This window comes from Amblyraja radiata, chromosome 4 (assembly GCF_010909765.2).
Source record: "Amblyraja radiata isolate CabotCenter1 chromosome 4, sAmbRad1.1.pri, whole genome shotgun sequence".
In the NCBI taxonomy this organism is placed as follows: domain Eukaryota; kingdom Metazoa; phylum Chordata; class Chondrichthyes; order Rajiformes; family Rajidae; genus Amblyraja; species Amblyraja radiata.
This window is the reverse complement of record NC_045959.1, coordinates 96,257,200-96,269,748: the sequence shown is the minus strand read 5'-3', so window position 1 is coordinate 96,269,748 and position 12,549 is coordinate 96,257,200. Positions and strand designations below refer to the sequence as shown.

General features: G+C 46.6%; 1 protein-coding gene across 3 annotated transcripts in view; it reads right to left on the bottom strand.

Moving 5' to 3' along the window:
• Nucleotides 1–12,549, bottom strand: part of sugct (succinyl-CoA:glutarate-CoA transferase) — a 469,744-nt gene that overhangs the window by 418,764 nt on the left and 38,431 nt on the right. The window lies entirely within an intron of this gene.

Genomic DNA, 12,549 nt, shown 5'->3' with positions numbered 1-12,549 from the left:
TTTTTGAAACCATATGAGGATAGTTTAACCTGAAAAGGGAACATATGGACCTTATGTTGGGAAATGAACTTGGCCAGGTGACTGGTGTTAGTCTGAAGAAGGGTTTCAGCCCGAAACGGCGCCTATTTCCTTCGCTCCATAGATGCTGCTGCACCCGCTGAGTTTCTCCAGCAATTTTGTGTGCCTTTGGCCAGGTAACTGGTGTTTCAGTGGAAGAGCATTTTGGGGATAATGATCACAACTCCAAAAGTTTTAATGTGTAGCTTCCAGCAACACAGTCTCTCGTGTCTCCATTTTGCTACACTTACATAATACTGTAGACATGGTTTTCTGTGTAGGAAGGAACTGCAGATGTTGGTTTATACCGAAGATAGACTCAAAGTGCTGGAGCAACTCAGCGGGTCAGGCAGCATCTCTGGAGAAAAGGAATAGGTGACATTTCGGGTTTGAACCCTTCTTCAGACTCTTTTGAGTTACTTTTGAGTATTTTGTGTCTATGTCCCAAATGTTTTAACATTGTTTTGAATAGGGAGAAGGCAGGACCTTGCAGGAAGTTACTAACTTGGAGTAAGGCAAACTACAATTTTGTTAGGCAGGAGCTCAGGAGGGTACACTGGGTACAATTGTAATTAGGTAAAGTATACATCCGACATATAGGAGTCGTTGAAAGGCTGGTTGATCGAAGATCAGAACCGGCATGTTCCAGGGATAAGAATGACAAAGTAAGGGAACAATGAGCCAACGAGATTATAAATTTGGTCAAAAAGAAAAAGGAAGTGCATGCAAGGTTTAAGAGGCTGCAATCTGGCAGGGCCTTTGAAGAATATAAAGAAAGCAGGAAATCTCAAGTGGGTGATTAGAAGGGCCAAAAGGGCCCACAAATGTCTTTGGTGAGTCGGTTTAAAGAAAATTCCAACGCTTTTTATATCTATATTCCAAAAACAAAAGGGTAACCAGGGCAAAGGTAAGACTGCTCAAGGATGAAGGAAGGAATTTGTACTTTGAGTCTGGTGATGTAGGCGAGGTCCTAAACAAGTATTTGTATCTGTTTTCTTCATGAAATGGAGTACAGTGAGATCAGTGTGGAGAATACTGATATGCAAGGGCAGTTTGCAATTAGGAAACAGGAGGTGTTGGGGCTCTTGAAGAGCGTTAAGGTGGGCAAATCCCCAGGCCCTGATGGGATTTATCCCAGGTTATTGAGAGAGGCAAGAGAGGAGATTGCAAGACGTTTAACAAAAATCTTTGAGTCTTCTCTAGCCACAGGCGATGTCCAGGAGGACTGGAAAGTAGCTAATCCTATTCCTATATTTGAGAAGGGTAGAGAGAATCCAGGGAATGATAGGCCAGTGAGATATATTAGTGGTGGGGAAGCTATTGGATAGGATTCTTCGGGATAAGATTTACCCCAAATTTACCCATTTGGAAAAGAGTGGGTTAATTAGAGACAGCCAATATGGCTTTGCACAGGAGGGGGAGAGAGGGGGGGAGAGAGAGGGGGAGAGGAGAGGGGGGGGGAGAGAGAGGGGGGGAGAGAGGGGGGGGAGAGGGGAGGGGAGAGAGGGGGAGAGAGGGGGGACAGAGGGGGGGAGAGAGAGGGGGGAGTGAGGGAGAGGGGGGAGAGAGAGGGAGGGGGGAGAGAGGGGGGAGAGAGGGGGAGAGAGGGGGGCGCGAGGGGGGAGAGAGGGGGGGGAGAGAGGGGAGGAGAGAGGGGGGGGAGAGAGGGGGAGAGGGGGAGGGAGAGAGTGGGGAGAGACCCGAGCTGCGAGCGGGCGAGCGAGTGTCGACGAAAAGAGCAAAGGACCAAAGTGAGCTATGATCTTTGGTCTTCAGTCGACAGGGTGACTTTTGAACAACCGGAGGAGGAGGGCGGGGTGGGAGGTGAGGTCAGTCGCAGCGCGAGCAGACGGCAGGCAGGCAGATCTATTGTCCCGTCATCAGCGAAAAACTGGTGTTTTGATTTCAAAGTTTGATCGGATTTGTGAACATTTTTATTAATAACTCAAGAAATAAAGCATGACATTTTCAGGTAATCCGATTACGGACTCCAGGGGGGTAAATCTCTACCAGAATATGTATTTTTTGTTTTATTTTTATTTTTTTTATTAGAAGCAATTGTACAAAGATAAAACATTCGGCGGTTTAGGCATATGGATAGGCAGGGAATGGAGGCATGTGGATTATATGCAGATAGATAAGAGAAGGTCTTGGCATCATGTTTGGCACAGACATTGTAGGCCAAGCGACTTGTTGTTGCGCTGTACTGTCCTATGGTCTATGTCTCGATAAGGCCATGGAGCCATTCGAGGATTGAGACATCCATTTAGCTGCCTCTGACACTCCCCTTCTTCTCCAAAGCCTGTCAGATCAAACTTCTGTGGAACTTCTCTTGCTCCCTCTCTGAACATTTAATTCTCTACCTTTTCTCCTATTTCCCTTTTCCCTCCTGGTCTGGAAATACACATCTTCGACCCGAAACCTTGCCTATTTCCTTTGCTCCATAGATGCTGCCTCACCCGCTGATTTTCTCCAGCATTTTTGTCTACTTCTTATTCCCCAAAGCTTTTTTTGCATTTTGCAAACTACCCGCAAGATGCATCTTAAAACAAACAATGCAATGTTTTAATTAAGTAAACGCAGATGAAATGTTTCGGACATATCTTGTTCGTAATTGTTACAACTAAACTGCAGTCTTGTTAAAGATTGTTAAAGTAACAATTCTGTACACGCTTGGCACAAAGATGAGAGCAAAGAATGTACTGAAGCACAACCACAGTGGAAGGACAAGCTACCAAGCACAGGATGAGCTGTAACAATGTTCAGTTTAAAATATACAATTTAACAGGACTGAAACATTAACTAAATTAACCGGGAATGTACAAACAACTAGAAGTAGGGGTAGATTATTTTTTAAAGGACAAAGAACAGAAGATTGAAACGATTGCAAGAAACACTGGCATAAGACCATCTCTTATCTATCGGCGCATAATACTTATTCCACCATTCACTTCCTATCCGGTTCCAGACTCCTGGTGCGGAATCAAGGATAGGAAAAGAATCAGTTTTCAAGAGAAGAATCAAGGTTGAATTACTGAGATTTAGAAATGATAAGGGATGAGATCTCTCAGGATAGCTCTGATACGATTGTGTCATTTAAGAGGCTTTTAGATAGGCACATGGATTTGCAGGGAATACACAATATACACAATACACAATACAATTTATTTGTCACTTGAACCTCATAGAGGCTCAAATGAAATGTTGTTTCTGCAGTCATACACACATGGAAAAAAAAGACCCAAGACACAACACAATTTACACAGACATCCATCACAGTGCATCTCCTCCTCGCTGTGATGGAAGGCAAAAAAACTTATCTCTCCCCTGCACTCCCCATTCCCCTCCCGATGTCAGAGTCAAAGCCCCCGGCGGGCGATGGCAATTGTCCCGCGGCCATTAAAGCCACGCCGGGCGATGCAAGGCCACGCTCCGGGTCTTGTTGTTGGAGCCCCCGGCGGGCTCTAGCAAAGTCCCGCAGCCGTTGAAGCCACGCCGGGCGATGATGTAAGGCCCCGCTCCAGGCACTCCTCGACCCCGCGACTCGGGCAGGAGAAGTCGCCGTTGCAGAAGCCTCGAAATGCGGTCTCCCACCAGGGACCCGCGGGCTCCCGATATTACTGTCTGCCAGACCTGCGGTAAGCCTCCGAATCTCCGGGGGTCGGGTCGCAGCCGAGCGCCACCACCGCTCCTCCCGCTCCGGACTCGGCCAGCTCCATGATGGTGAGTAGCTCCGCAGCTCCGTGACTGGAGCCCCAGGACGTTCCTGCTGGAGGCCGCTCCACGTTGCAGCCCCAACGACAACGGAGACCCGACAGGGAAAAGGTCGGGTTCTCCGTGCAGGGGAAAGATTTTAAATGTTTCCCCCCCCCCCCCCCCCCCCCCCCCCCCCCCCCCCACACACACACACACACATACCCCATCAAAAAATAATAAAAACTACATTAAAACTGGACAAAAAAATAACAAAAACAAACGGACTGCAGAGGCCGCTGCGACGTGAGGGATATGGATGATGTGCAGGCTTAGATTAGTTTAACTAGGCATCATGTTCGGCACAGACATTGTAGGCCGAAGAGCCTATTCCTGTGCTGCACTGTACTGTTCTACATTAGATGATATTGTTAGTTAACATCTCGAAATCAAAAAGTAAGTATAAATAAAGGTGGGGGTCAAGAGAGGGAGACAACAGACAGGAAGAGACAGACAGACAAGGCAGAGGAGAGACTACAGAAAACAAAATACATCAAGAGGAAAGGAGACTGTGTCACAATTATTCATAAGAACACCACCAAAGTTGGGTCCCGTCCCCTCAACGCACGGTTGTGGGAGGGGGGGGCGACCTGCGGCGTCACACACGCACTAACCACCCCCTTTGATATTATATTAATATTATTCATTCGCTCTTTTTACCCCTTCCCAGCCCTATCCACTCACACATAGCCCCCAACTGAGTTCCTCCAGCTTTTTGTGTCTATCTTCGGTTTAAACCAGCATCTGCAGTTCCTACATACACAATGGCCTATATCCAGACTTGCCTATATACTCACAGCCAGAAAAAGACATATAATGCCTTCTCGCTGAAGGTTCTTCACCTTTGATTGATGCGAGACAAAGGAATGGCTGAAAAATTAAATGGGTATTTTGTATTGGTCATCACCACAGAGGATGCAACTAGCATTCCCAAAATATGTGGATATGGAGAAGATGTTTTTTTCTTGTGAATAATCTCAAAAAAGGGTTCACTTAAGATAGGGAGATGAGGTTCTAATCAAATCAGCTAAGTGTTTATTGAATAGCAGGTAAGGACTGAGTGTTTAAGTTGTCCTGTCAACTGACCTCAGTCAGGTGAACGACAACAAACAGAGACATCAGCAGCGCCGCAGCTTCGCGAGGAGGAGGAGGAGGAGGAGGAGGAGGAGGAGGAGGAGGAGGAGGAGGAGGAGGAGGAGGAGGAGGAGGAGGAGGAGGAGGAGGAGGAGGAGGAGGAGGAGGAGGAGGAGGAGGAGGAGGAGGAGGAGGAGGAGGAGGAGGAGGAGGAGGAGGAGGAGGAGAAGAAGAAGGAGAAGAAGAAAAAAAAGAAGAAAAAAAAGAAGAAGAAATAGCCTCTTAAATGCCACAATCGTATAGACTGGGGGGGGGGGGGGCATTGGTTTTGTCTTTTTGCACTATTATTGGTTGTTTTTATGTGTATATATGAGTGCATAAATGAATATATAAATATTTATATAATGAATTACTTGCAGCAGCACAACAGAATATATAAACATAGTACTCTGTAAACGTGTGTGTGAGTGTGTGTGTGTGTGTGTGTGTGTGTGTGTGTGTGTGTGTGTGTGTGTGTGTGTGTGTGTGTGTGTGTATTTTTTTAATTCTGATCCTTTTTTAAATTAATGTTTTGTTTACAGGGTACTATTTTCTCATATTATGTTGTGTTCCTACAAGTAAGTATTCATTTGTTCTGTCTGGGGCATATGACAATGAAACACTCTTGACTCTAGTGTCCGCCTCTACCACCACCCCTACCCGGGTGTTCCAGCCCCCACCCCAACTTACTGTGTGTAAAAATAAACTTGCCTTGCACATCTCCATTAAATTTTCCCTCTCTCACCTTATAGCTCTGCTCCGTCGTCATATAGAATCATATAGCATAGAAAAAGGCACTTTGGTCCAACTTGTCCATGCTGACCAATATGCCCCATCTACACTAGCCCTACCTTACTGCCTTCGGCCCATATCCCTCTAACCTATCCTATTCATGTACCTATCCAACTGATTCTTAAATGTTGTGATAGTACCTGCCTCAACTACCTCTCCTGGCAGCTTGTTCCATACACCCACCTCACTTTGTATACAAAAGTTGTCCCTAAGGTTCCCAATAAATCTTGCCCCCTCATCTTAAACCTATGACCTCTGTTTCTTGATTCCCTGACTCTGGATAAAAGACTGTGCATTTACCCTATCTATTCCTCTCATGATCTTATAAACCTCTATAAGATCACCTCTCATCCTCCTGAGTTCCAAGGAATAAAGTACTAGCCTACTCCCTATAGCTCAGGCCTTGACACCTGGCTACATCGTTGTGAAGCTTCTCTGCACCCTATCCAGCTTAACACCATATTTCATGGAATAAGGCGATCAAAACTGAAAACAATGCTCCAAATGTGGCCTCACCAATGTCTTTTACAACGGTAGCATGACCTGACAACTTCTACGCTCAATACCGTGATGAAAGGCCAATGCGTCGAGGACAAAGCAAAACACTTCAATGATGGCAAGGCTTATTTTCGAAGTTTTATTCCTCCACATCAGGCTGCAGTATCGACAAAATGCATTGTAGCAACTCACCAAAATTAACAAAAAGCAGACAGGGCAAGAATAACAATTGCATGGAAGTGCCAACCCTAGCATCCCTGCCTAGTCACACACTACCTTACGTGTAAGCATCTCCATTTGCCAATAATCGTTGGGTCCTTTTTGCAGAAGTCCCCACCCACAGCTTTATGAGAGTACCTTTGTCACAGACCAAGCAGCCAGGGTTTGATTTATGTATAAGCTAGACAAGCTTAAGCTTAGGGCCTCGAGATCTAGGAGGCCTCGGCCTGCTCCACCAAGGTGTATAAAACTTTTGACATATTCGTATTTTCTGAGCCTTGTCCTTTCAACAGTCAGGAGTGTTTGAGTCGGTGCGTGGCTGCAAGTTTAACAATGTCAGAACCAGCTCCGACTGTGCCCGACCTACCTGCTTCAGGGGAGAAGAGATAAGGCTCCGGACGGGGTAAAGGGTGGGTGGGAGCGAGCAGCCACCCGCTACAATAGGCGGAATGGTCCTTTCTATAGTTAACCCTGCTCAGTCTCTGATGGGGCTGGTTTCCCGCCCACCGGGACCTCCCACGCTTTGCCCGCTGACCCTGGCCACTCCACCGCTCTCCACCAGCCCGCAGCCGTCGCCTTACCTGTAGCCTGGACTCGGCACTGGGCCTGAAGTTTCCATGCTGCAGACTCCAACTCCCCAGAGTTTGACTGCGCTGGGTCATCGTGCTAGTTCCCTCAACCCTGGTAACCTCAGTGGCTGTTCCACTGGGTCTCCCCCATTCCCCTCAAACCATGTGACCGCAGCTCTTCCCCACCCACACTACAGTCCTCATAACCCCGCTACCCCCGGACCACCCACCAGCCCCCCACCAGACATCACCTCGGCCTCAGTCCACTCACCTGCCTTCCTCTGGCCCCAACCCCCATCCCTGCCGTGTGTTCACCATCCCCCCCTGACCTCCCCCTCTCAGATACCGAATGTTCTGTCCGCTGCAGAGGCCTCACCTTTGTCCCCCTCCGTCCCCACCTCAATGAGTTCCGCGCCAACCGCGATTTGGAGCTCTTCTTCCAAGGGCAGTCTTATGACAATGCAGCCAACATGGCTGGTAGGTACAAGGGTATGCAGCAAAAAATCCTCGAAAAAAACAAATTTGCAAGATTTATTTCATGCACTGCTCACTCATTAAATTTGGTGGGCAGTTCGGCTGTTGATTGCTGCCTTGATGCAATAAACTGTTTTGGAATTATCAATGAAATTTATACCTTTTTTTTCATCCTCCACAAAGAGATGGGCAGTTCTAAAATCATTTTTGCAACCTCAGTCAAAAGAGCCTAAATATGTGTCAGACACTAGGTGGGAGGCACATGCAAAAGCCACAGAAGCTATTTTGGAAAGTTACAGCCCTCAGTCATTTGTACTCTGATGTTAATGTGAAGGGTGATACCAGGCTTCCAGCTAACAATCTTCTGCAGAAAATGGAAGAACTGGAATTTGTGTTTATGCTGCATTTTTGGACCCATCTACTAGGTCATTTCCACAAGGTCAACAAAGCCATTCAGAAATCCAAACTGTTATTGAGTACTTGTGCAAGTTTGTACAGTTCACTTCAGGATTTTGTAAGCAAAATTAGAGATGATTTTGATGAGCTTGAACAACAAGCAAAGGCCATCTTGCCAGATGTTAACTACAGAACTGTCACAGGGAAACAAAGTGTAACGAAATGCCAAGGAAATGATGGAGGTGTACCTGGTCCTGATGCTTTAGATAAACTCTCTTCAAGAGATAAGTTTAGGATAAAATCCTTTATTCCTATACTAGATGCACTTGAAACCAATTTAAAAAGAAGAGGTACTGTGTAAAGTGAAGTTGCACAACAGTTTTCCTTTCTTGCTAATCTGACCCCATCTAAGCAAGGTGTTGAACTGTTGATGGAAGCATACCCAGAAGATGTTGACCTGAAACGTACTGATGAACTTTTGCACTTTCACTCGTATGTGAGATAAAGCCATAGGCATACAGAAGAGCATTCTCTGTCTCATACAGGCCGTTATCAAATAATATACAAGGAAACAATTCAGATGGCCTTCCCTAATGTGGAAGCAATCTTGCTGCTGTTTCTTAGCTTAATGGTCACCAGCTGCTCAGGAGAAAGGTCTTTTTCAAGACTCAAAAAAATTTAAAAGGAATTAAGGTCCACAATGTCTCAAGAGAGGTTGTCTGCAATGAGCATTCTGTGACAAACTTAGACAAACAGATCTTGGTGAACTTCCGGATGATTTTCTATGAAGAAGGCGAGAAAAAAACATTTTTGCTCTTAGTGTATTTGTAGTTTCTTTATTTCTTAATATTCCACATTCAATTCAAGAGACACTTATTGTCACATGCACCAATTGGTACAATTAAATTTGGGGTCACCATCCGACGTCGGAACGGGAGAACATTCTCAGCGGCTTGGACTTCCGTATCGGCCACTTCCTACCGAAGACCATGGCTGCCAAAGTCCACAGGCTGAGCTGGGCGGAGATTCACGCTGGCGGCCCTCGGCAAAGGGATCCCAGGGCTCCGCGATGTTGAAATCAACACGGCCCGAGGCTGGGAACTCCGCAAACCACAGCTCTGATGTTGAAGCAGCAGGTCCAACACTCCAGAGCTTCAAACGGCAATTCAGGTAAGGCATCCAATATGTATTTTAAAAAACTGTTTCATGACAACATACAGTAGGATCTAAAAGTGTCACACTGTCACTGTCGGGTAGTCATGGTCCTCTAGTTGTGGGGGTGGAGGATTAGGAGGGGGGGGCCCTCACAAGTGAAATAGCTTAGGGCCTCTCTTCATCTAAATCCGGCCCTGCATGCAGCAGTTCAAAAGGACAGCTCACTACCACCTTCTCTAAAGCAATCATAAACCTTCATTTGGCACATGACCAGATTCTGGCAAAGGAAAAAAAATCACAGCTATCTCAACCTATTTTTAACAACGAATCCTGGAGAATGTAATGAGGAGATGGTGACCTCACAAATATTTTAGCAGAAATAAAGTAAAGATGTCTTCAAACAATTATTAAAATAACAAATCAAGAAAGATGAGACTGTAAGAGATAAAACCTTCCCTCACACCTGTGAGAGTAAACAGTCTTAAAGAAATGTCAGAGTAGCATTTACTGAGAAAATGCTGCTAAATAATTTGCTTTTAAAGGCCCTTTAAGTGCAGTATGTGATGTAGCATATGGAAAAGCAGCATGATGTAGCATGTGGATAGAAGAATGCCACAAAAGAGTAATGACCAAGTAATCTGATGATGTGGTAAAGTTAATTGAAGCTTAACTGTGGACCAGGACTATGATAATAATAATATTAATAATAATAATACGCTTTGTTATCATTGTAAATACATGCAACGAAATTTCAGGCGCACTGCCCGAGCGGATCTCCAATGTATCAGATAAAAAAACGAATAACGAATAACATAAACGGCAAGAAAATCGTCAAGTCAAGTCAGAATGTGCAATATTTCACAGTATATTGTTGTGGTAGTACAAAATATTGGCTATGGGGGCTGTGTGTTCCGTTCAGAGTGGTGATGGCCTTGGGGTTTGTTAATCTTGTGGTGTGTGATTTGATGGATCTGTAATGCTTTCCTGAGGGTAGAAAGGCAAACATGCGATGTCGGGATGAGATGAGTCCTTTAGGATGCATGATGCCTTCCGCAGGCAACAAGAGCTATAGATCTCTTCCAGGGCAGGCAGGTGTGTGTTGGTGATCTTCTGGGCTGTGTTGATGACTGCAGAGCCTTCTTGTCAGCCGCAGAACTGTTGCCATACCACACCAGGATGCCATGTGTCAGGACACTCTCTATGGAGCAACGGTACAATGACACTAGCAGCTGTTGTGGCAAGTTGACTTTCCTGAGTGATCTTAGGAAGTAAAGCCATTGTTGTGCCTTCTTTATCAGGGAGGGCGCGTTAGTTGGCCACCTGAGATCTGCTGAGATGTGGGTGCCCAGGAACCTGAAACTGGAGACTCTGTGCACTCTTTCTCCGTTTATGTGGAGTGCGGGATGGTCACCCTACTTCTTCCTGATGTCAATGATGAGCTCTTTTGTTTTCTTTGTATTGAATGCTAAATTGTTTTCTGAGCACCAGCCTATTAACTTCTGTACCTCCTCCCTGTAAGCTGACTCATCGCCCTCAGTGATGGTGCTTGTGCTGTGGGTCGGTATGCAGTCATAGGTATAGAGGGAGTAGAGGAGGGGACTCAGCACACAGCCTTGTGGAGCTCCTGTGCTGAGTGTCAGAGTGGGGGAGTTATGGGGTCCCATCCTGACTGACTGCGGCCGGTCCATAAGGAAGTCCTTAATCCATAGGCAGATGTTGTGTTCGAAGCCTAGGTCGGACAGCAGGGAGACCAGTCTACTGGGTACGATTGTGTTAAATGCAGAGCTGCAATCCACAAATAGCAGTCGTGTGTATGCTCCCCTTTGTTCCAGGTGGAGCAGTACAGTATGGAGGGCAGTGGCAATGGCGTCGTCTGTTGATCTGTTTGCTCTGTACGCATATTGCCGTGGATCCAGGGTTGATGGGAGAGTGGCCTTGATGTGCTTAAGGGCCAGTCTCTGCAGGCATCTCATGATAATTGGTGTTAGTGCAACAGGCCTGGAGACGTTGAGGCAGGTTATGGCTGTCTGCTTCAGAACTGGCACGATTTCCGATGTTTTTAGGCATGTGGGGACCATGCATTGTACCAGGGATTGATTGAAGATTTTTGTCAATATGTCAGTTAACTCATCAGTAGTCTCTGAAAGCCCGTCCTGGGACTCCGTCTGGTCCGGACCGGCTGCCTTCCGTATGTTAACATTCCAGACTGTGTGTGTGACATCAGCAGTCTGTATGATGAGTGTCTGGCTGTTGGGTGTTGGGTGTTGGAGCTGGAGTAGTGGGCATGATCGTCTCTCTCCTCTCATGTAGGCCAAAGAAGTGGTTGAGCTTTACTGCCAGAAAGGCACTGTTGCTGGTGGATGAGTTGGTATCGTTTTTGTAGTTCGTGATGTACCTGTGTACCTTGCCATACGCGGCTGGAGTCTGAGTTGTTGAGTACCTCCTCCCAGAGTTCAGCAGTGTAAACAGTCCATATTGTGCTCAGTGTGATGACCGAGGAGGTGTTCTTCCCCACCCGCACAGACTGGGGTCTTTCAGAAAGGAAATCCAGGATCCAGTTGCATAGTGTGGTATTGAATCCTAGGGGTGCCAGTATGCTCACCAGATGCTGGGGGATTATCGTATTGAATGCTGAGCTGAAGTCAACAAACAGCATCCGCACGTGGGTGTTCTTCTCCTCCAGGTGTTGTAGGCTCAGGTGGACTGCAGAGGAGATAGCATCCTCTGTGGAGCGGTTCGGGCGATAAGCAAACTGGAACGGGTCAAAACTGGAGGGGAGTTTAGAGACCATGTGCTGCTTAATAAGCCTCTCAAAGCACTTCATTATTATTGGTGTGAGTGCTACGGGGCGGTAATCATTCAGGCAGGTTATTGTGGACTTTTTGGGGACTGGTATGATGGTGGCTGTCTTGAAACATGATGGAACAATGGCCTGGTTCAGGGAGGTGTTAAAAATGTCTGTCAGAACCAGGGCCAGCTGGTCGGCACATCCCCTAAGCAGACGCCCCGGTATATTATCCGGTCCGGCTGCCTTTCGCTTGTCAATGCCCTCCAGGATTCTGCGGACTTCAGCAGTTTCAAAAGACAGTGTCTGTTCTCCTGGTTGAGGCTCTAATTTCCTCACTGTAGTGGTGTTCAGTGCCTCAAACCTGCCGAAATAATTATTGAGTTCATTGAGAAAGTCTGTGTCATCCTTACAAGACATCTGAGGGGCCTTGTAAGTTTGTTATGGCCCGGATGCCTTCCCACATGTTCCTGGTGTTGGTATCATCCTGGAAGAAACCCTGGATTTTCTGTCCGTGGGCGCGCTTTGCTTTCCTTATTTCACGGTTGAGGTTGGCTCTCGCTGTTCTCAGAGCCCCCAAATCACCAGATTTAAAAGCCGCATTCCGTGCTTTCAGCAAGGCACGCACCTCTGCAGTAATCCAAGGTTTGTGGTTGGCCCGGGTTATGATGTTCCTGATGACAGTGACGTCCTCCATGCACTTCTGTATGTATCCTGACACAGACATGGCATACTCAT